At 28.6% G+C, this 26,961-nt stretch overlaps 1 protein-coding gene across 2 annotated transcripts in view; it reads right to left on the minus strand.

The window, feature by feature from the left end:
• Window positions 1–26,547, minus strand: part of LOC119688967 (dnaJ protein homolog 1) — a 34,281-nt gene extending 7,734 nt beyond the window's left edge. For both annotated transcript variants that reach the window (XM_038103670.1, XM_038103669.1), the window contains exons 1-3: window positions 26,346–26,547; window positions 25,148–25,347; window positions 788–875 (exon numbers count right to left, since the gene is read on the minus strand). The gene's annotated coding sequence lies outside the window, so the exon portion shown is untranslated. The remainder of the gene's footprint in view (window positions 1–787; window positions 876–25,147; window positions 25,348–26,345) is intronic.
• Between the last annotated feature and the right edge of the window lie 414 nt (window positions 26,548–26,961).

Below are 26,961 nucleotides of genomic sequence, written 5' to 3' on the forward strand. Positions count from 1 at the left end.
TTCATAATTAAAAAATTTATGTAAGAAACCCCTGTTCCAATAGGTAATACCTTGGCTAAAGGGTTTGTTGCAATTTGAAAATTACAGCACCTGGAATATTACTGATAGCATATCTCATACTGTCGTGGAGTAGAATACAGGCAGTCATATGAACGCAAAATACAACCTCGAAGATAAAAATATCAGAAAGTTACAGACTTAAATCTAAATAGAGAAACCTGTAAAGGTCTTAACACATAGAAGAAATTACTAAAAATTAACCGAATTTAATTCGGTTATATAAAGTGGAGTTCAAAGTATAAAGAATTTTTAAAAACCAGTTTTTATAGTGAGCTTATTTATTGTCAAATATATAAGTCGGTAAGAGTATAGCAAAACACATTAGCACTCGGAAACAAGGGTTATACCTCTGAACTTCGGTTCATAGCTAATAATACTGTCTGTGGTAAACGATTTTATCATATTACTTTAGTTTATAGCTAACTACGTTCCCTGTCAAAAAAAAAAATATTTTTAATTTAAAAAAAAATAAATTTTAGCATTTATTGTACCTCAATTGTAATTCTTTAGGATGTCTGTACAGGGATCCAGTAATTCCTCTTCTATTCGTATAATAAGATTTATAAATACATACATCAATATGTTAAATGCTCTATTTACTGGATTTACTGAAAATTTACTGGGACAAAAAAGTTCTATTTACTTCGAAGTTCGCTTTGGATGTACTTGAGAACAAATGATTATAATAAAAAAAATAAAAATATATAAAAAAAAAATTTGTACTTACCAAAAAAATAAATAGTTCGAATATGTTAATAGATTTTCCCAATTTTTTAAAAACGAAGTGACGATAATTTGTAATAGATCATTTTTAACTGCAAAAAACGTGAAAAATATTTTATTAAATGTCATTGTTTTTTATTAAAAATAAAATGTATATATATTTCCGAAATTAAATAAATATGTTAATTATGACCAAATTGGCAGATTGTTTGATAACAAAATTTTAAATTAATATAAAATTGAATAAAATTATTTGACTTTTGCTAAAGGATGGGAGAAAATTATTCACTGCTTTTTTAAATAAATAAACATATTTCTTTTTTATTAAAAAAAACAATTTTATTGATTTATATATTTATTAATTTATAAGTTTTATTAATTAATATATACTGCATAATACGCATTTATTCTAGATTTCCAGGATATTATCTTTGAAAGACTAACTCAGTTATCAATTACAATAGATATAGCAAGAGTATGTTTTGGAGATCAGAAGATATAATAATCTGACAATGTCAAAACATCAAACCTCGCATTAATTGCTAACAGTTCTAAGATAGGTAGTTCTTAATGAATGGTACGTTTACAAACCCATTAAATCCATATCATTATTTTCCTTAATCACGAAATTTGATCGGGTTTTGATCAATATCATTTTCACAAAATATTGTATGAAAATATTGTATGCATAGTATCTATTCATCACTTGATAGATACTATGCATGGAGTTACCGGTGACCGTCATAAATCCAATTTTAAAGCTTCTTTAACTTTTTCTTTAATCACTTCTTTAATTACAGATATTAGATAATCAAATAAATTAGTTAGCTAGTTAGTTCATGGTGAATGTTGCGCTTATTTTCCCATCAAACACATATGATGTCTTTGTGTTTATGAAGCGTCATTAGCTTTTGACCAATACCATTATTTACACACATTATCGTATATTAAATATTTTGATCACTTGTTACGTGCTATGCATGGAATAACCGGTGACCATTACGAATTAAATTTTATGCTCTTACTCTCGCATTCAAGATTTGAATTTACATTTAAAGCAACAACAAATGGATGATCGATGATTATCTGATCTTCTACGTAATATGGCCATTACCGTACGCTTCGTTTTCATTCCGTTTCAATAGCAATTCACAGATACAAATTGAATTAATAAATCTTTTTTCAAAGAGTTCACTGAGATACTTCTTATAGGCATCGCTATAGCACTGGTTTAAAATTATTTTGTGTGTGATCTTCAGTGGCTTTCATCAAAAATAACACAATTCTTTTCACCTAACAATATCACTTTCTTCTCTTTATAAGAGTAATATTATTAGATATAACAAATTTTATTCATATTTACTCTTGCAGTAATTTTAAGCGATGAATACCAATATCAATCTCTATACAATACACACAAATTTTGATCTAATCATCAATCAAACGAATAAAGAATTGCCAAATGGAAGTAACCATTTTAAACTTTGATGTACTTCAAAATAAGAAGCACAGAAAAACGCCGAATACTTTTTATCCAAAGTTGTATATATGAATATATCATAATTAGAAAATAGTTTTTATTCCATAAAAATCGTTTCATTTCGTAATAATATAATTCGTATCCATAAATATTTCCGTGAGTATGTTTGAACTCGTATATACAAGAAATTTTAATTTCTGTACACATTCTTCAGTAAACGTCATTTGTCTTCAAGGTTCTGTACTACAAAAGCAACAACAACAGGCTTATGTTGCCATGATCATCAAAGCCCACTTGATCCCACGCGTTCTACAAATTTAGAAATTTTTTAGAAATGTTTGCGTATTATGTTTAATTTTTGACTTATAATAAAATGAAATGTTGCAAATTTTTATTATTTTAATATAAAAGTGCAAATAACGAAGCAACAATAATGAGCAAAATGCGCAAAATATTTTATCCATTCGAAAAGAAAACTATCATAAATATTTATTTTCCATAAAATTCTGAAGTGACTTTACAATCCATTTTTAAAGAAACTTGACTTTGAAATATTTTCAAACTATTTATACCACAAAGTTTTTTCACATATTTAAAATACGAACTGGTTTAAGTCAGTCTCTAGATTGCTCTGTAAGAATAAATTATAGTGGGTCAATTTTTGCTTAAAACCACACTAGATAAATTGCACAGTTCAAAAAATCGCATACCAGAACTGTGTAAGAGTGAGAAAATACTAACGTATATAAGTATCTTTAGACCCATGTAAGTATGTTCGCTTACATCCACTTGAAACTCACACCTCTCTACATTAATATCCAGTCGCCAACAAACTAAGCCATTTCAAGAAAAACCAAAGATAATATCGGCTAGGCGAGTTGTCTTTATAGTGAGTACGATTTAAAAACGATTTAAAACAAGACTAGTTAATAAAAAAAATTGAGATGGTACATCTCAACAAGAACATAACGGCGATGTATCCGAAATTTATCCAGTTTAAGTAATAAACTGAATGATACATCTTAACATAAGCAAATCAACATGGTTTATCATCGATTCTCTCATTAAAGAAAAAGCTGAATCGGACATTAACGAACTAGAATTGATAAAGTTGAAACCCCAAAGCATAAACAGAACTATCTTCCGAACAAAGATTCAAGCGATAAATACACGCGTTCGTTTTAATCTTATCCAGAATAGATATCCAGACTGATAGCCAAGCATTAATAAAAACACTGTATCAGTATCAAATGGCATTAATAATGGTAATAGAGTCCTTAAAAAAAATATCTTTGACTATAGCAAACAGGTATAGTTCATATGGACTGCAAGTCACGTTACAATTTCCGGCAGGAGCAAACTGATACTTAAAAACCGAAACCACGCTGTAACTTTAGAATAGGTAAACTTTTCTAATATGTACAATATAAAGAGAATATACCGAGAAGGTTATACTGGTTATACTGGAAGAATAGTTTCTTTCTGAAATTTTGACAAGATACTATAAAGTAAATTACCATTTTGTAATGCTGAATTTTGTTGAGATTAGAAATAGACCGTAAAATACTTTATTAACGGTTGAAAAATAATAACTGGTAATGTTAGTTCGATACTTTAAGTACGAGTTGATGAAATTAGACTTAGATTAATACTATGAATCGATGGCACAATATACATTTAGCTCGCGGTCCGAAATATTCCAAATTAATTAAGATTAATAAAAAGAACGACTCAGCGCTATGTTAATACCAGAACTGAAAAGGTAAATTAACAGGTAACATTTTAATTATTTACATAATTCTTTTCTTTCTTCTTTAACTTTTGACATTTTTTTATTTATTCTTCTACTTTTAGTATCAGATTTACAATCCACTTTTAAAAGATTCTTAAGTTAAGCGTTTTTTATAAGTTTTTTTCAATCCATAAGTGTAGATGGTTTTTACAATATTAAGACTTAAGAACAGATTATAAGTATGAAAAGTATGGCAACACTGAAAAAATTATAAAGACTGTTATGAGAATTTGGAATATTAAACTGAGGATTCAAAGTGGAAGTTCATGCTTACCGAGTCAAAGAAAGAAAGTATAGAAATATGTCTATATCAGTATACCTATTATAAAAAATTACTCAAATAATGCTCAATGAACGGTTTATGTGTAAATATAATTGATTGTTTAACTATAGTTATCCATTACATTATTGGGTACAGCACGGTGATTGGATATAGTCCATTCCTTATCATCAAAAAAAAAAAACACATCTGAATTATCCCAAGACAGCAAATGTTTTAATTATTTTTATTAATTTTTAAATAATCAAGCTCGCAAAAAATGAAATTTGATTTTGCAAATAAATAATTTTTGTAATTGTCTTACGTCAACTGATAAGAAAGTAATCCCTTAGTACTCTTTATTGCGCACTTAAATATCACTTTAAATTTAATGGTAGAATTGTCAATTTTGTTTGCAATGGTTTATAAAATCAGAAGACAACGACCGCTGATAGGTAGCGACTGGGTGACTGATAATGTAAAATATTTGACCCGATTATTCACAAATCAAAAGACAACTGCCGCTAGAACGACTAGCGAGAACGCAAGCGTCAGAGCATGGAAAGGGTGACTCATGGATATATTAAAGATGTCGGATGTGTTCCAGATAGACTAAAGTTCAATTTCTGCTTGTCTTGATAACCTTCTAAGGAGCATGGGTCTTTTAATACGTTTCTATGTGGAAGACCTATTGCTGGGGTCTCAAATAGTGTTTGCGAATGTCCCCTGTGCTAAGAATAGGTTATACATAAGATGTCAGTGATATGCTTCACATACAACACCGACTTGCCTGATCATTAAGAATATGCTTGTGCCATGTTTGAAAGTGCGAATGTAAGTTTATGTATGTGAATGAAGAAGTCAAACAGTTGTAGTGCGACAGGTTGGTCCATTAATGCGTGTATTTCATTATTATATTCTGTTCTTTTGTGGGCACCATTCCGAGTAACACTTGAATTGGTTTCCATTCAACATCTGACCATAAGTGTAGTTCTGGTAATACGGGTATTAGTTTACGAGAATCAAGACTCACCGCTTAAGTTGTTCTGACAATTGAGGTTGGTTCGTGAACTTTAATGGACTAAAATGATTGGATTTATTTTTTTTATTTAGATAGAGCTACACTCAAAGAGCGGCAAAGCGAAAGTTATACCGAAAGATATAGCTTCAATTGGTACTAGCAAAACTTTATCGATTCATTATCTTAAGAACATCTGTGTGTCGGAAACACCGCGTTGTTAAGCATTCATGGCAGGGAACCATGTAGAAATATCTCTGAAATAACACAATCTGATAACACAACCTATGGCTATAAACTTTTTAAGTGCATAAGTTTCATATAATTCATTATAATAAACTAAATGTGTTCAAGTTTTTTTAGAATAAATTCTACATAATTGCAGTTTTAAAATAATTTTAATATAATTATTAAGGTATAATCAATAAATATAGTATTATTAATCAAGCATTTTTATAAATAGTTGATAACTTTCTGAAGATAATTAGACATTCGTTTAATATAAATCTGAAATCATTGTCTCATTTTGAAACTAAACCTAACTGTGATAAAAAATAATACTACACCTTGAATATCAATAGTTTACATTCGCTTTATTAGGAACAGGATGTTATGGTTAGAGAAAATATCAGAACTCAATATACGGAACTCGTTACAATTATTGAACATTTACTACATATTACACTACGAAATAAACGTAACCTGTGAGATCATATATGTGAATGATATCTTTGTTACCCTAAAGAATCCAGCAAATGCATAAATTACTACAATTAAGTAATAAACATTACATAAAATTATATTTTTTATAAATTTCATGTGCTAAATAAAATTCTATTTTGAGTTTACAAAGATATGTCTCATATTATCTGTATATGCAAGGCAACATCAAATATACATACGTATATATATGTATAATAGTTAGCAATATATTAAGTCGTTTGCAATCAAAATATATTTTAATATTATTTTTTTTTACATTTTAAGTAGTTTTTATGCCTTTTGTGTCTTGACAGAATGTTAATGCCATTCAATGTCACGTCTAATTTTTTTATTGTAGAAATATAAAATTAAATTATTATTGTACAATTTTTAATGTTTTAATATATTATGAAAAATTGAGCTATTTTTTTTAGTAAAGTTGAATTTTATATTTTTTAATTAATGAAGGCACCAGTTCAAAATAAAATTATATATATAAATATATATAAATATATATATAAATTTATATACAATTATATACTATATAATCTTATGGAATAATAATCATAATAATAATCATAATAATAATCATAATAATAATCATAATAATAATTAAACTCTTTGATATAACTTTAAAATTATCGTGTTCAAAAAAATTTCAAAAAGTCTAATATTTGCTTAAATATAGATAATATTCTATAATATTCTTTTGAAAGAATAACGACAAGGTAAAAACAAGATATTTTTACAAACAATTAGTCTAAACCAAAAATAGTTTTTTTGAATCATTACCACAAGAGTTAATGCTCTTGATTATATTGACCAAATTTTTCAAATAATTACTTTAGAACTGATGACGCATACAAATATGTTTGGATCGACAAATTTGATGATGTTGTCATGCCCTTCTAAACATCTTGTATCACATACCTAAACGAAAAAGCATTTACTTTTTAAATATAGAAGCTTCTTGGGAAATTTTGTGTAAATTGCAATGAATTTGTTACCTGACTGACGACCCCAGTCCAACGTATTCCAAATTGACCATCGTTAGACGGAACAAAATTCAAATGGTGGCTGCCATAATGAATATATCTTGTATTTGGCTATTAAGTCCAAAGCAATTGAACTGAAATCAACTTTAGGTCGCTTAATTGATCAAACCATTCATGACAGCACGCTAAGGTTGTGCCCCATGACAACTGATTTTATTGTTTACAATCGTGCCAAGCGATTTGTATAACAGTTATTTGGAACAAATTTTATCCGGAATTGGAATCTTAACATGATAATGTAATTACACTATATTTCTATAGTTCTATGGTTAAGTTATTATTTGTTATAGTTTATATATTTTCTTTTAACAAAAATAAAATAAAACGAATTTTTACACTATCACTTCATGCAATAAGTGATACCAAGGTACCAAGCTTGCCTCACCATATTATGGAGAAACTGTTGTTACAAGGTCTTTGGGATAGTTTCTGTTCCTGATATACAGCGATCCCCTACAATTGCTTTTAGTAGTTTTCACTAAAAACAAAAATCAAACTATCTATAAAATCGACGTACACTACATAAAAATTGATATGAAATATAAATATATAAATATAATATTATATATATTATTATTAAATATATTATATCAACGAAATAATATACTTAAATGAATGTAAATATATATAGATATATTTGCTTTGGAGCTATTTTGTGTTATGTCTGTTTTATTTTTATGTATGAATGTCTGTTCTTCGATTCCTGTTTGTACTAGAAATAGAAATGTTTTAGTTGAGCAGATATATATTGTATTATATTAGAGTTATTATTTATATTGTTTCAGTTGCTACTATCTTTTGTTTATTGTAGTCTATTATAATTAGTTTTAAATACTTATTAGTCACAGGTGATCTGTAGGCATATATGATATTGTTATTATTGATATTTTTAAGTTTAATATTATCTGTAATATTTGATATATAAGTTATTGCATATATTCTTTAGTCTAATCCGATTTTCTTGTGTTGTTATTGCTAGCTTTGTTCCCACCGACTTAATTTAGGTAATTTTTTTGATTTAGGTTTTTAATGAACTTAATTTACTATATAAAGTACTTTCGTGTAAATTAATGTCATTATGAATAAATCAACTGATATAAACTGACAAGTGCCCATCGCAACAATTACCTAAAAAGATATATATTGAAATTTGACATATGGTTAATACAAAATAAAAAAGAACAAATATAAACAAAAATGTAGCTAAGCAAAAGTAACTCTTAAGTAGATTTAAGACCATTCGAGATCAAGTTATCACTCGTTATAATACCAGCAATAAAGGTTGTTAATATAGAACACCGGCGTAGTCAGTGAATAAACAATGTTATAAAGACATAACTCTTTCATTCAAGAAAAAAAAAAAAATCAACCGGTTAAGTCTATAAACTTGGTTCTGTTTCTTATTTTAAAGATTGACTTTTCTTTAAGGTCGATACAAAAAGCCTCTCTAAAAACTTAAAATATTTTAATAAGCAAAAATAGGCACTGATACATAAGGTGGAGCACAGAAGATATTGAGCTCATTAAGCTCAAATCGGAAAAGTAGTGAAAGCAGTACTTGAAAATCCTTATAAATTTGAGAAATTGTGTGTTTCCGTCATAGATTGTCGATGTTGCTACATGAATAACATACCTATATCTTCGCTTTATAGAGACTAACTGTAGTAAATAGCATTTATTGTTACAGCTAAAGAGAATAAAAAATAAATAACTAAATTACAAAAACAACATATTTGCATAAAAAGTGATATCCCTCAAAAACAAAGATTTTAAGATTAATATATAATACGATTTTAGACAACTGAAATTTAATAACTAACTTTAATAACCATTAGTGTCACTATATAAGAGCACATAATAGTATAATTAATCATTCGTTTGTTAATGTACAAGACACTTAGATATACGAAGATCCTACTTAAAACCATGTACAAAATATATAAAATGTGAATATATATATACAATACTAGCTGACCCGGCGAACGTTGATTCGCCTTTCAATTAATTTTCCTGGCTCAGCCTAGTTATAATATTTGTTGTTATTCAACTTAACCTTTAGCATTTTAATGCGAAAATTATTTTGAATTGATTTTTTCTTTTGATCTACAAAAAGTCCACATGCATTACTTATGTTACAAATATTTTCATGTTACTTCAAATCCTTATAAGCACAACATTTTAAATGAAAAAAGGTTATTGTTTATCACTTCATCAGACTAAGCAATTATTGACCTCAGATCTGCATACCTCCCCGAGGAGCCTGGAACCATTCAGAGATTTGATAACGCGGTGTTGGTAAGTCTGTCAGATTTCGCAAATAATTTCACCGCAGCATGATTATAGGTGAGCCAATTTTTAATCTTAAGTTATATGGTAGCATTCCTGGTTTGTATAGTTGTCGTTTAGCAGTCTGTTTGAAACGGTATTGAACAACTGGACCAACTGGTTGTGATTTTTTAAAAACGGTTCTAAAATACTCACAATTTCTTGCTGCTCCATCTGCTCGATATGGTTGTACTGGCAACGTGCGTTTATTTGCTGCTTCTCATCACCCATGAAGTAGATTTGCAGAAATTTGGGATCGTTATTGGACATCGGCATTAAAGAACCAATTTGGTGATACACTTGGCTCTGAATCTTAAACGTTGATTGAAAATTGCGACCATTCTCATTCTGAACGATTTTTGTTGTTCCAAATGATGTCACTTGAAAGCACGAATTGAATTTGCGAATTTTACGAAAAAACAATTTAGATTGAGATGTAGGTTCAGCCAATAGTGCTTTCAATGGTTCTAGCGGCGAATTCAATGGTGGCAATACAAATTTTCCAGATGCGCCGCAGAAATCAGCCAATTCACCTTTGTATTTGTGTGCATGACAGTGTTGGCACTGTTTGTTCATAGCACCGATTACAATTCGTGAATGTGATGAATAGTCGGTATCCGATTCATATTTAAACGCAATGCGATGAAATGATACACGTGTCAATTCCCGATACACTTGCAAACGCCGTTGTTCACGTGTTCTGAATGTGTCGGTGACTCGTTGACGGGCCAGTCTTTGTCTCAATGCATTACCTCGAAGGCGTTCGTTGCTCTTGCTCTTGACTTTCATTAGCACGTGTGATTGTATCCTGGTTTCTTACATTTTCATTGTTTTCTGCCGATCTATTCAACCGACGGTTCTGGAGTAATTGTGAATTCCGAATCCGTCGTCCATTATTTCTTTCTCGTCCACGAAGACGTGGCATTGTTTTTTGTACGTTATTTATATCTTTATATATATAATTCTTCTTTTTTGTGTGTGTTCATGTGAATTCAAGGATTCACAATTTGGTCCACTGGATAACGTTTTTTTAATTATTATACAGTTTTTTGGTATCCATATACATTTGTTTAAAAAGTTTAAACTCTAAAATGAATCGTTCAACTATCCTGTTGAATTTTTGAATTCGCTGGAGTTTCCAGGAATGCCACCACATAACTTAAGATTAAAAATTGGCTCACCTTTAATTATACTGCGGAATTTAAATGCATTTAAGCTATGCAACGGCAGTTTTACGATTCATTTTAGTGATTTTAAACTTTTTAAACAAATCAAAGTAAGCGTGAATAAATTTTAAATTTCTAATATAAATGTATATGGATACCAAAAAATAAAAAATTAATTAAAAAGACATTATCCAGTGCGCCAAATTGTGAATCTAAACCTTCCTTCAATGCACTTGAACACACACAAAAAATTTCATCAAAATCGGTTCAGTCGTTTAGGAGGAGTTCACTGTCAACACACGTACAGAAGAAATATATATATAAGATATATATATAATGTTAATATAAATATATATATATATATATATATATATATAAAATATATAAAAATAAACTCAGATTAGGGTTTTTCAACCGCCGATTCACGTCAGTAGAGTCACGTGATATTGTATTATATTTTCGCAATTTACGATATTTTTTAGGGAAATAATTGATACTTGGTCCTTGCCAAACATATTAATATTACAGTCGTCCTTGTAAACCATTTCAATTTTTTCTCAACCGCCGTTCAATGCCACTAGAGTCACTGCTATCTTAAATATTGTATTATATTTTCGAACTTTACAATATTTTTTAGGAAAATTATTGGTACTAGGGCCTTACAAAAAAAATTTTATAGTCGTCCTTGTAAAACACTTCTGATTTTCTTCCATTTCACAGTACATTGAGAAAATATTATTATTATATTATTAATATTATAAAATATTATCTATTATGTGTCAATACTCTCAATTGATTAAATCGTGTAAATATCTCTGTTTATACAGTTTTTCATCACATGGTTCCAGAAGATATCGGGAATGTTCACCGACTTTCGATTTATACTCAAATGATTATATTTGCTAGCATGATAAGATAATATCATTTAAGATTTTTCTAAGTATATGACTGAACCTGTGGTATTTACATTTTGGTATTTTTCTATCTTTGCTATACTGACTCTTCAAATGCCATAAGCGCTTATTGAAGATTCTCTTTGATCACCAGATATTTAGCTTAGACTAATAGATCTATTAATTTGCTTATAATTATGAACTATATGCTTTTCAAATTTATTAAATAGTAAAAACATTTATTTATATAACAATATATATTTTCAAATATACCAGTCTTTATTTTTTTTAGTTTATTTTTGTTTATTGCATCGCAACAAGGTTGTTGAAAATTTTTATTAAAATTTTCAATGTGTTTCTTTTTGTTTAGAAAAACAAAAATAAAATAAAAATTGAATTTTGAGTATCCGAAATAAAAACAACAAATGCTATTCTGAGATTGTGGAGGTGGATGACATTGTATTTCAATCAAATCCAATATATGTATATTAAATTCAAAATCAAGATAAAAGTACATAGATAAATGGACGACTATACAATTTAAGTTAAAATTTGAGCAAATACAAAATTTGTATCTACAAGTCAAAGTAGGAAAAACTATTCATCTCTATTCTATAATAATTCTCTTTATTTTATTTATTGTTATTCCTTTCAATGTTATTATTTTCTTCTCAAACAAGAACAATAGTATGCATTTATTTAAAAATGAGTTATGAAATATTTATATAGAAATGTAAAAACAAAAAAAAAATTATTAATCAAATTAAATTTGAGCATCTACAACATCCCAGAGAATAATCTACATCAAACGCTAATCAACTTGGTCAGTATGAAATACAAATAAACTGGCTGCATGGAAAAACTAACACAAAAACACGCCCTCAACAGCGAAAATGTCTATTGAATCTGCATCAAACCGCTTGTTTTATGAAAATACGCACTGATCTATATATCATCCAAATAGTCAATTTATTCGGACTCGCACTACACAAACTACACAAAATCAAATCAAGTACGATTACGTGCGCCAATCTGTGGAGCATGCAATGCTGAAAAATCGAATGATGGTATTCGCATCTTCTAAATACGAATATTTTATGAAATTTATTTGTAAATACGAAGCTATTATATCGCTTCAGGCATCATAAAGGTTTCAAGAGGATATATTACAGAGAGCATTATTAACAATTGTTCGCTAATAACGATTTTGACCAAATCCCAAAACATACCAAAATAATTGACATCCAACAACGTTAAGTCCAAAATCAAAACTAATTAGTAACATCTACGTTAAAGATATATAGTAATATCTGCAGTCATTCACCTTAACTACTAAGAAGCGTTTCAAATGTGCAGTGTCTGCTTAAGTAAATACATCCAACACATCCAAAAACCCTTCTTCTTAATTAAAATACTAATTATATTTAATTACTTACCATATCTTCGGCAATAAGAATATCGATTCTCTACTATAAGAATATCGATGAATGGTCATCAATACATGAGAGCAATTAGTTATCACTTAACTTTGAGCCTGTTCGGAAAATTTGATATCAGAGTAACCACCACAGATGTAGCAAAATCAATTCTAAATGCAAAATTCTAAAAGACTATAGTCTGGATATCGATATCATGCGTAATCAGTTTATCACAGTAATCTTTTCTTACTGTTCATGCAGCCCATATCTATTCAGTACTTCTTACAAATGGTTTCTAAAATATTGATTTTTAAAATCGTTCATCAAACATCAATTCAACAAACTGCTCTCACAATATACAACCCTAACAAGTAAGACTAAGACATCTTATGGTGAACTCATCGAAGCGAGAAATGAAAAACAGCATCATCTTATCTCTACTAATCTACCTGTTAACTCAGGTTCATAATACTTAAGTCTTGAACTTAAAAACAAGCTGGCATCGGTGGTGGTATTACTACTTTTCTTAGTTGGCCATTACAGACGTGGGTTGCCCAGCCCGATTAGTTGCATACTGTCGCCAGTTTACAGTACCGAGCACCCTCAGATCGTTGGTCACATGGTCCTTCCACCGAGTATGCGGACATTCTTTCTTTCTTTCTTCCATTCAAACAACCAAGCCAGCGAAGATACTGAATTTTTATGCTCTTAACTATGTCATTGTCGCAGTATAGCTCATAGAGGTTATCGTTCCATCTAATTCGATACTTGTCGCTAGGGCTTAAGGGACCATAGATTTTCCGAAGAATTTTATTCTACAATGATCCTAACGCCTTCTCATCACTATTGGTAATTGTCCAAGGTATAGGTGGTGATCCTCTATACACATCCACTTCATTTTTCTGTGACCCTTCTTAGCTTTTAAACCACTTGAAGGGAAAGTCATATGACTATTATACTACACTTACGAAAATAGTAGTAGATTACAAAAAGTACACTAAGCAACAACTAATGAACAAGTTAGCCGCTTTTTCACAAGCTGAGTATCTGCATTATTAATTATAATTATCTGTAATATGAAATATGGCTACATCGGCCATCCATGCAATCTCTTCATTACCCGGGTATTTTATTTAGCTACAGAAAAGGGCAGAGAACTGACTAAATATGCACCAAGCTTTATATCTTTAATGCCGGAATAGTAGATCTCAGATGCAAGTCTATTTCTTTTTCAACATTTTTTTAAAGAAACGTTCAAAACTTTTTTTTTTTTGATTTACTTAAGAACAAATCAATTGGGTTTTCCAGTTTTCAATATAAAAGTCACTTTGAATTGTGGATTGTTTTTTTAATTTAATCTTATAGCGTTAAAAATAACAGGACACCACTTTGTAGTCAGTCATATTATCTTTTGCAGTTGGATATCAGCAATCACAGAAAACTTCTCTTTCAATGCTTGCAATGTTACTACCCTATTTGTAATCCGTGGACCGTCTTTATAATGAGATTTATAATGAGTTTTTACGAGTAAACGACGTAAGGAAATCGCTTTAGACACTTTTTCTCCACATAGCATGATCTCCACGGGTTTTTTGCCTTAAACGGATTGTCTTCTTGTGTATGTTTGAACTTAAAAAGTCCAAAAGACTTCTTAGCATGTCTATAAGATTGTATTTATCTTAATTGAAAAGTGTTATACTTTCTTTCCGAGGTTTTTCCAAATTATTATACCACTAAGTGTGTTTCTTCATACCTTGGTATATGTTCAAAGCAGAATTATTTCAAAAATTTTTCATAAAAGGATATTAATTTTGAAAGTAACAATCTCAGAACTCCTTATAAATATGAGTTAATATAAGTTGAAAAATTTTAATTACTAGGCTACTAAGCTAACATTCCATTTAAAAAAGGATAAATTTAATATTCCAGTGTAATATATTGCAGCCCTATGCTCCTCCTAAGAGTTAAAGGATTCAATATATAATTGAATATATGCTAGTGATTTAATAAATTGGAATTATTTCTTCCTTGATTATTTACAATAAGATATAAGGCATTTATTTTTAAATTGAACTTGATGCTATTTAATATGTAGTACATGTCTGTCTGTCCAGTATGCTGGAATGCTTACTAGAGCTCGTTTTAAATTCGTATACAAGGATAAACATTCAGGTATACTGTCCAAACACATAACAGCGATGACATGAGGTCTAAACACCCCTTGTTTTATTATTTGCATCAAAGTAACTTTTGCTATTCACACAGCATGAAATAATGTTAATTAACGGCTCAATTCTCTCAGTTATTGCTGTTGTTTATGCGTTTGTTGTTTTCAAACTCTCCAAGTTAACACAGTCACAATCGATTTGTTATAATTTTTCTAAGAAAAGTGATAATATATACGTAAGTATATATATTCGTTATCACAATAACGATAAAAAATGATAGCTACCGCATCTCTATCTAGCTTATAATATACTTAACTGTGGGTATCGAGTTTACAGTCGTTTCTTTTAAGGAAAATTAAAAATGCACTGCATATCCTTTTTGTCATAGTTTCTTCTAATACCAATGATGCCAAATAGCTTCATATCATTTCTTAATAACACACTGGGATTATAATTATCAGCAACTTTTAGATATTTTGTTTTTGTTTTTGATATCTTGAACACTATTTCTGACGAGCGTGTTTTTTAAACAGATCCAAAAATCCTTGCGTATTCAATTATAAATACTTAAAAATAATTATAGAAAAATATAAAGTAATTGCAAAAATCATTTTTATTATTTTTTTTACAATATATAAAATTGTTTATTTAATTAATTGTTTACATTTAAATACGAACTACAATCAAATTTGATTAACATTAAATATCATGTCTAGAGAATGGATGAAGATATTCCAGCGAAAAAGATGTTTAAAGCAGTAGTTGAAGGAAAAAGGCGTCGAGGTAGTCTGTGTTTCCGGTGAAGTGATCACGGTAAGGGAACACTAACCAGACTTGATGTAAGAGATTGGAGAAGGCGCGCACGCAGCAGAGGCGATTGGAGAGACATACTGCGCCGAGCCAAAACCTGGTAACGGGTTGTTTTTGCCAAATAAATAAGTAAATAAGTAAAATAAAATATTTTCATTAAGTGCCCTTACAATACTTCTGCAATAGCATCTTTCAAAGCCCTATTTAGTACCGGAGATTTCAAAATATTTATAAAAAGCACATTTTTTCACATATAACAAATGGTATTGTAAAATTAAAGACGGCATTGCCTAAAGGCATGTCCAAACAGATGAGTTTTAGTACGTCAGAATACAGCTCTATACAATTTGTGATAACGTTATAAGCAAGGTAACACAATCAAATACGGTACTGCATTGTCAATTCATTTAAATAAATACAATATATTTCTTCTTATTTATGTGTAATAAAAATATATATATTTTTTTTTTATGTAAAATAAATACGTACATATGTATTAGAACTGCTGATAATGGTATATTAGGTAGAACAACTATAAGTCAATTGTTTTGAATGCATCATCGATGTAATACAATTTGAACTCATAAACTACCTCAGTACCTTACAGAACCGCATATGTTTATCTTATCCCATGGTGCAATATTGAATCATGGTCTCATCCTACATACCGTAATGGTTATACATGCCGCATATGGTATCATGTCGCATCTGGTTAGACATACTTTAATGCAGATAATTCATATCTTATATTCCATTTTTCTCTTAAAACAACTAGTGCTTTAATATTAATTACTAATTTTCCGCCTAACTTTTAATGAATAATATTCCACAGCAAAGAAACAAACATCTTATGTTTTGAAGTTTTTTTTCCGTAAAGAAATAAATGTTGCGTTTTGATTAATAGGACCAAATACCTATAAAACACATAACCTTAATTAATTGTGATTATTAAGTAATAAAATAAAGCTAGTCATAGAAGAACTCTCTAGAACAGTGTTTCAATACATAAATGTGGGCTGGAAAAATATTCAATGTGCTTTTCAAGGTAACGATACCAGTATCTTCCTATCAAATTATATCACTATAGGCCACAACACAATACTTTACAGATCAGTGCTATTCACAGCACTCACCCACAGCAGTCCGCAAATCGGCGATTGAAAGACCCTGCTCTGTAATATATAACGTGTTTTATTTTTTTAACTCCATATTCAAGACTCTAAGAGCTATTAAAGGTGAGACTAATAAGAGACCAATAAGGACCTAGGCAAACTAAAACAAAAAACAATCACGTGATAATTAAAAGAACGAAAAAATCAAGTACAAATTTAAAAAAATTATTTAAAATTTTTGTGTATTTGAAAAAATTTACTATTTTTTCAATTTAGTAACATTACTTCATTTATATTCTATAAAAAATTTGTTCCAGCACTACAAAATCCATGTCTTATTATTCTGTTACCAGGATAAAATCTTAAATCATCGCTAGACGCCTTTATTGTTTGCAACTAGACATTGAACTATTCTTTAATGTTTAAAACAACATTAAATAATAATGAAAGATCAGATTCTTAATAGTTTATCCACCTGTGGTGTGTATAATAAAATAGTTTCACATAATTATTTTCATTAATACCACATTGTAAAATAATTATAACAAATCATTTGTTAATTATAAATTAAAAATTTTATCCCACTCTAATAACAGATGATATGAAATATTTCGTATCAAAAGTCTATATATTTTACATCGCCTTTAGATATATTTACTTTAACACCAACAATCAATGGATTGCTTCCAAAATTTATCCAAATTCTATATATATGCAAGAGTTAGGTTGTATTTGACCGAACTGAACCATTTATATTAAAATTATATCTCGTTTCTGATTATTCCATCACTATACTAAATGTAGAGAAACAAACCAGATAAGAGTTATTAATAATATTGGGTCCCACATTAATATCATTTGTGTTCTTTGTGATAGCTGATATAAAATCACACCTACATTTCAACATATCAAATATTAAGTCAACATAATTTGCATTGCCCCTATATACATATATATATACTTTAGCACCAATATTCAACTTCCACAATTACGCCAAAATATGGTATATGTAGACGGAAATTTATTATATTTCATCGAACTGAACCATTTACATTAAAATTATTTTACATGTTACTGATTACTAAACCATTATGCTATATGCAAAAAAATTCTAACAAACCATATGAGAATTATAAATAAAATTGTGTCCCATATTGATATCATTAGTGTTGTTTGTGATAGCTGATATTAAATAATTCTTACATTTATATCAAATATTAAGTTTTGTGTTAACCCTTAATTTGCTTATATATTTGTGACTTCCTTCACATTTTGTGTTATTCAATTCAATAACATAATATGCCTGGTCGTAGAATGATAGATTTATCACTTATTGTCTTCAGCTTCATATAAAAAATTGGTTCAAAGTTTGTATGATACATTTTTTGGGCAACGCTTAAACTGTTATACCAATGGTAAATTTATAGAGCCAACTTCTTTTTTTCTGCAACCAGTTTAGCATTCTAGTATAGTATTAATTTTGTCGGTTCATATTGCAAATTGCTCCCAACCTTTAACTAATATCAAATTTGACCTATTATTTTTTTTTATTTTGTTAAACAAAATAAAACTTATGTCGTTCAATATTCACACAATTTTTTTACCGAAATGTGGATTATAGCCACCATGTGTAATGTATGGAACATAGGAGTATATAATGAATAGTTTCATTGAGAATGCTTTATGCAACTCTAAGGCGAGGATTAAGTCATTAGATAAATTCATATAAGCAAATACTGCGATAAATGTAAATTTATTTAGTATAATTAATATATTTATCAGACATTATGTCAAATTCGGATTAAAATAAATTCCTTCGATTTTTTGTTTTTTCTTTATTAATCAAAATAAATAATAAAGTTTATTAAGTTTAATTTTAAAGTTTATTACATTTGCTTTTATTTTAATTAAATACCAAAAAAAAAAAAAGATTTCTATAGTAATAATAAAGTAAGCGTACCACTACTTGATTGACTCTGCTTCTGCTTTATATACCAACAGGTTGAAGGCTCGCCAGGATTCTGTTGCTATTTCGGATCATATTTCTAGAGCCGTTTCTTGTTAATAGTTGGAGAGATAGTAAAAGATTCAGAAGATTGTTCTAATGTAATGTGAATTGGATATTTACAATTTCAAAATAGAGCATATAGAGTAAACATAATCTTCACACTTTCCAAAACAGTGATTAGATTCCGAAAGCCGCGACTTGCTGATGTGTGAGTTTTAAATTAATGATTTATTTAGAGATTATTTATCATATTAAGTGGATCTATGCTTATCAAGGTGGTTGTTACGCACTTCTTCATCCTTACAGTTTATAAGCTTGTAATTATAACCTAGATTATGATAATATTGAGGAATACCGATATAAATACCGATAAACCGATAAATATCTCGCATATTTTCGACTCAATTTTTAATTTTTTCAATTCAAGAATTTTTGATATAGTATCAGTTTCGAATGTAGAGTTTTGTAATATATTATTGTCAAGTTTTAGTTTGTAGACTTTAAGTAAATAAATATTATAATTATTTAAAGTTTAATTCTGTTTTCTGAGTAAAGCAACGATTTCATTTCTATGATGCTGAAAAGGTGTTTGTTCTGAAACGAATACAAACAGAATAGCTAGGGATAATTTCATACAAATCACTTGTTTTTAATCAGTGATGGTGTTTAATATTTTGTCTTTCCAGATCATTTTCATATCAGTGATTCTAATATTTATCGGGTTCACCCTTTCACAAATCGCACCCTTAACGTTTGCTATGATTGACGAAGCGAATAATGGGAATGATTTTAGTTTTTAAAGTCATCCACAGTCGCTTACATCGTAATAATATAAATCTCACGAGACAACTTAGCAATCGAAATGTGTTGTTCTTTACATCAATTCACAGAAGAATACTACAATAATGCATATTTTGACGAAAGTACTCATCAGTACTCATTTAATTTGCTTTACCCACATTAAAAGCTTTCGATAACAAATTATTTCAAAGAGAAGAGAAGATCAGTGACCACTGAATCTTTAAGTTTGGAAGGTTTTATAAACGTCTTGAATTATTATTTTGCTATTTAATTAATTTTAATTCACGTGTTTACTCGTACTTCTTATATTTCTTAATTATTACTATGAGCTTTTATTTTTATCATCATAAAATTGTGCCAATTAAGTGCTTAAATAGATAACAGCATTAAATGCATATAATTTTTTTTTTTTATTTCTTATTGGCTTGTGTCATCCATTTGTATCAAAACAGTTACTTACAGTGGATTTTAGTAGTGAAGGGCAACGAACCAACAGTAATGTGATTTGTTATTGTTCTGTGCTCTTTGTTAATGAAACAGATTATAAAACTCCACTGTTTCAATCTTCTCAACATCTTAGCGATGAGGAATTCTGTGACTGTGCTATGGATACCGGAACATGAGGGGCACGAAGGTAATGAAAGGGCGAATGTTCTGAGCAAAAAGACAGCAAAACTCCTTTCGTAGACCCGCAACTCTTCTGCGGTATTAACAACAGCGTCAAAACCAGCCTAGTACGCGAAGGGAAAAAACAAAACCAAACTAACTTGTGAAGAGCCCAAAAAGTCATCCAGCAGTCAAAAAGGCTTATTGTCCCTGAATATATAAACTGTATACTGAACTTTAACAGACCACTGTAGATTACGATACCACCTGAAAAATATTTTCTGCTAGAGAACAATTCTCACCGACTCTGTCAAGAGCAATAGGAAACAGCTTAACACACTCTATGTGTCTGCTAAGCCGTGGTAAGACGCAAACGCAGACTTTTTAGGCAGTGAAATTTTGAAGCATAAATACCTAGTTAAAATATGGCCCACAGTTGTCACGAAATTCTTTAAAAATTTAGACTTGAACTAGTTAGATGAAAGGCTGCACAGATCGCAGTGCATGCACAACCTATCCATAATAATGATAATAAAACTCCATCTTGCATAGAATCATTGGATTTAAGTATTTTTTTTGGTGTGCCAATATGTGTCTTTTTTTTTTTGGTTTTGCAGTGTATCAATATTTTCTTCACTTGATACATATCTTAAACATATTTTATTTTTGATATGTAATCTGATTTTCTTATATCTCATCCGACTCCTTATTTTAAGAAGGCGTGACCTCATTAACGCTATTATATGTCAAGGCAATAAAACGGAAAGAGCTTTTCAAACGCTGCGAAAATACCACAACAACAATGTTAATTCAATCTATAACCACGTCCAAGCTATACCAAGTAATGGGGTCTAACTCAGCATATTAAAGATATTCAATGGAAAAGATGGTTTAAAAAAATATTTACCACAGTCATTGCAGCGGTAAAAATAAAATGAAAGCTTTTCAAACACTGCGAAAATATCAGAACGTTTATTACCACTACAACACTGTTAATTTAATCGAAAGTCAAGTCACCACAAAAGTAATGGGGTCTAGTTAAGTATATTAGAGATCTTCAATAAAAAATATGGTTAAAAAATATTTATAACAGTTATTGCCGAATTCGAAATAAAGAATTGAAATTCAACTATAAGAGCCAGACGTAGTCGTTACAATTTGTAATGCAAACCAGAAACCAAGATAATGGAAAAAGCAAAGGATCGCCACAGTCTTTCAAACTAGAGACGATCAGGCGCGAATAAATTAAATTCTCATTACTTAAGGTCGTTTTTGTCAACGGTATAAATTCGTTTAATGTATTTACTGGGGTTTGAATGTTGAGGACAGCAGATAATCAATTTAATTATTTATTCATTGAAATTTTTATTTTTTATGAAATTTATAAAATAATTTAGATTAATTAATTTATATACTTGTGATATATGCGTTTGTTCCAAAAGTGAGATAACATTATTATTACCCAAAATAATTTAGAACAATTAATTTATGTAGCTGTGATATATGCGTTTGTACTAAAAATGGGACAACAATGCAATTATTGTTTACGAATAAACAACAAAAATGTTCAAAACTCTAACATTGGATAACACAAAGTAATGGTTGGTTGTTAATTAGTCAGTCTACGGTTCAAATTTGGCAGAATTGAATAACTCACCCTTGTTTCCAGATTATTATAAAGAACGCCGATGATGTACATTTTGGAGTATTCGACACAGCTATTTGGTCAACACAAGAATTCACTTGATTAAATATTGAAGGTTTTTATATATGATGATTTCCTTAAGTTTAATCATACAATATTTAAAATAACAACCTTGTGCCTCAACTGCGTTTGACATATCAATAATAAATTATTGTATAATACAACAATAGAAGTAAGAGATAAGGAAGTGCAAATCAACGATAAAAGTGTAACCATACACATATGTTTTTTTTATATCAAACGCTTTGTATCTCCACTAAAGAAAATAATCTCTTGTCAACAAATTTATAAACAGACCAAATGAAAAAATAATTAAAAAAAAAATAATTAAAAAAAAAATAATTTAAAAAAAAATAATTAAAAGAAAAATAATTAAAAAAACAATATTAACAAAAATAAACATTAAAAAACAGCAAGTTTTACTTACTTTACTTTTTAATTATACTATTTTTTCTTGCCATTTTCTTGTTTTTATTTAAAATAAAAAAAGCAAAAAAAAAAATCTGATCACTTTACCAATCATCGAGTTACGGCACTGCTTGTAGAGGAAATCAGACCTGAAACTGTTTTGAGTTTGCAGAAACTATAAACATATTTAAAAAAAAAATCCATTGAATATGTAATGCGAGACTACCGAGAACATAATGACAGTCACCCATTTAAAACCATATAGCGTAGTCAACATTATTAAATAATTAAATTTTTTATTTATTTTTAACACTCGATTTGCTCGGTAAGTGTCTTTGAACTTGAAACTATATGACTTGTTGATTATATGTTTTAGAAGTAAAGGATAGGATTAACTAATATTTGGTTCCAACATCGAAAGTATCAACGATTTCTTATCGACTTAGTTTGATGGATTAGTTCCAACTGCATACAGAATTTCTCAAAACAACTTAACACAGAAACTAGTTTGTATCTGCATTTGTTTTTAATAGCATTTCTAAATAATCTGTCAACGAACGACTTCTGGTTATTAATCATTATATCAAAAACAATATAGGTAAACTATTCAACTCGAAAAACAAATTTCAGCAAAAATTACATCTTAGTAGGAGAGGAAGGCAAATAACGTGTGCTACCACTAACTGCAATGTAACATGGAGGATAAGTTTCTTACAAGTAAGTTTAGACACATCAACCATAAACCATAAACTTCACTTTAATCATAAATTTTAAAATCGATTATGATTTTCATAGCTGACATAGCCTAGGAAAGACATAGCCCAGTCTTTCCAATTGTTAACCTCACCTACTCGTGGTGCATTCTGTTTTTGTAGACGAGGCTCTGGTGATTAAGTATAGGCGGTATAATCTGAGCACCTGTTGGTGAGTAAACACTTCAATTCTTGAGCACTAACACTAAGGCAGGTTTAGAAGCTCAGCTGGCAATTGTAACACCAAACTTGGGTGCAGTGGACCAATCACCAGCTCAGCTGAAACAAGTGTAGACCTTTACTCCTCATAGGATCTACTGAAACTAATACAGCCTTAGTAACATATATTGTAATATTAATGTAACTAAAAAAGCTTTTAGAAAATAAGTTTCTTAAATGTCAAATATATGATCTAAATTCTTAAACTAAGCAACATGTTTAATCACTGTATTAATCAAGAGATAATATGGAAAGCTGCAGTTTAAGCTTTTGTTAATATGAAAGGATAAATAAATATTCATGACTAACGATATATATTATGGATTATCTATCCGCTTCTTTTTCGGCGATTTTTTTTTATTTTTGTCTAACAATATAATTTACTCATTTTTGTTATTTGAAAATTATATATATATATATATTGTCTCTTTTCCTTTCTATAGCGACTTTTGCTCCTTTTTTATTATTTAAATATTTATACAATTATATTAGATATATATGTATAATAATCAAAATATATTAGAGAGAATTTGCAAGGACAACATGGAGGTGGCCAGTACTCACCGAAACATCCAAATCGTTTAACGAACTTAGACACATGGCAAGGAATAGAGACAACTGGAAACTTTTTGTAGAAAGACTAAGGTTTTAGATATACAATCAATTTTTAATTGTTTGAACTTTTGGAACATATTATAAATAAAATAAAATAATAATTCATTTTATTATTTAAATATTTAGAATTTTTATATCGATAATATAAAAATTATTGTAAAATAGATATTGATTTTTTTTTCTTAATTTTTATTTTTTAACAACAATAAAAATATTTTACGAATTAGGTTGAAAAAATATTTTTATTAAAATAGTTTGTTCACAAAATATAATAATATTTATATATAAAAGTTGAAAAATTGCTTTATAACATTTCTTTGAAATTTTTAATAAATTGCCACTAGGTAGTTATCTTTTAGTACAAATTTAATATAGTACAAATTTAAATATTTTGCTTAAATGTGTTAGTTTCGCGCCCTCATAAGTAATATTTGTGGAGATCACAGAATTGGATACTTCGGGGGGGAAACAAATTAAAATATATTAGATTTAGATTATACAGACAAAGGTTTTGATAAAGAAAAATAAATTTATTTAGCATGGGAATAAGTGTATTCATTCAAAAATCGAAAAACCCTAGTAGCCTTTATTAATAAACTGAAAATAGGCCAATTATATCATCGATAATTGTATAAAATTATTATTATACAATTAACAATATGCATATACATATTTTACATATCTATAAGTTTTGCCAAATCAAATGTTCTATACAATAAATAAATTTATAGAAAATATATAGAGAGCGCCGCAACCAAGAAGCATAAAGTTCTCAAAAATAGCTAAATAGGCTAAAAATAAAAATTATTTTAAGAAATGAAACCATGAAAAAATTAAAGATAATTTTTTTTTTTTTTTTTTTTTTTTTTTGTCTTCTTCATTTTTGTGTTTATACTGGAAGTGTAAATCAATACAAATTTCCCCTCAAGTTGAAAAATTGTAAAATAGAACTACTAAAACTAACAATGCCTTATATATGTGCAATATTATTATTATGAAACTGACACTAATTCGAGAAATGTTCAAGAAATTATATATAACACTATATTTACCTTATTTGAATACGATGGATGGCGCTTTGATAATTGAAACAATAAAAAAAATTTGGTAAATAAATTTCCAAAATGTGGTGAGTTGTTGTGCGTTCCAAATCTGTGCGGATCAATTTGTTAATATTGGCACCTCTTGATTTTTTTTGTTTTTTTTTTTTTGCCGATATGCAAGGTTCCGAGGGAGTTGATAAAACGTGCCTCTGATGATAAAATTTGAAATTAATTAAATACATACATTTATAATTATAAATGCATAAAAAATTTTAGTTAAATTAAACTGCTTCTGCTTTTTTAAACAAATGATTTTTATTCTTTTATTTTTATTTTTTTTTTTTTGTGTAATTAAAGCTTTAAGGCAGAAGTAAATGATAATAACTAAATTTACAAACACACGACACACACAAAAATATTCATTCAAATTCAACACTGTTATTGCTATTGCTGTTGTTTTTGTTTTTGTTGTTTTTGCTTTTACTTTTGTTGTTGTTTTTATTGTTATTTTCAATTCTGAAGAACAGTGAAATGGAAACTTACACAATCACAAATTAACAAAATGAGTATTTAGTTATGATTTTGTTAGGTTATTTATATTAATAATTATATGTATATAGTGCTTATGCATTTTTCAGCTTTCGATTTACATATTTTATAACCCCATATGGTAAAAATGATGACTCGTTCAAGCAAAACTCAAAATCAACTTTATTTGACACTGATCTTTCAATATTCGAAGGTAAAATATTATATTATTTCTTTCAAAAAAAAAAAAAATATATATATATATATATGTACGCAAAACCACTTGAACAAAAAAAAAAGCATTTAAAGAAAACATGCTTAAATATTTTATAAATATATTTATCCATATATATATTTATATATACCTATATAATATATAAATATATATATATATATGAATGTATATATATTTATAAAATAAAATAAAAACGTAAAGAATTAAAAAAGAGCCAACAGCAAATGTAGTAGGAACAGAAAATGTTCAGTACGTAAATTAAAAACTTCACAATCTTTTCATAACAAAAAAACAAAATAGATAATTATTTGCATTAAATCAAATTTGTATAATATTTTTAAAATAAAATTCCATGAATATTTATTATTCATATTTTAATAGAAATATATTGACGGTTTCTTTAAAGAAACGGCAAAGAACATTTTTCGACCAACAATTACGCACCGAACACTCGCCCACCGCCGTCGTCGTCGTATTACAACCGCAACTGATTTCAAACTAAACAAAAATATTCTCTGCTTGCTCTTTGATCAACAAAGTATGAAATCTCTCTCGCTTTTTTGGTTGTCATCGACATTATTCATTGCTGCTGTCAAACACTTTATTCACAACTGCTCACTCACATCCATACTTGCCGAAAGCTCAACGAAACACTAAACAAGTTTTATTTATATTTGGTGTTGTCGACCCAAGAAACCAAAACATCTAACACTTTTCTATATGTATAGTTACCACTTTTGGTTTTTTTTTTTTTTGTTTTTTTTTTGGCATTTTCCCATGGTCATATATAGTAAAGATCACTCAACAAAAAAACATATCCCAACATACCCAACATACTTTATCAAAGTTGTTGACTGTCACCTCTGACAGTCTACAGATTCTTGGTAGTATTATTTTTTATATATCCACATATGTACATATATATACAAATATATATGTTCACATTTGTTTATATAAAATATCCCAACCACTTCAAAAAATTAATTGTTTATTAACAAATTTTCTCATATACAATCAAATCAAAGCTTCCCTTAAGCAAAATTAATAGATCTAATTTTTT

This window comes from Teleopsis dalmanni, chromosome X, assembly GCF_002237135.1.
Source record: "Teleopsis dalmanni isolate 2A chromosome X, ASM223713v2, whole genome shotgun sequence".
Taxonomy (NCBI): domain Eukaryota; kingdom Metazoa; phylum Arthropoda; class Insecta; order Diptera; family Diopsidae; genus Teleopsis; species Teleopsis dalmanni.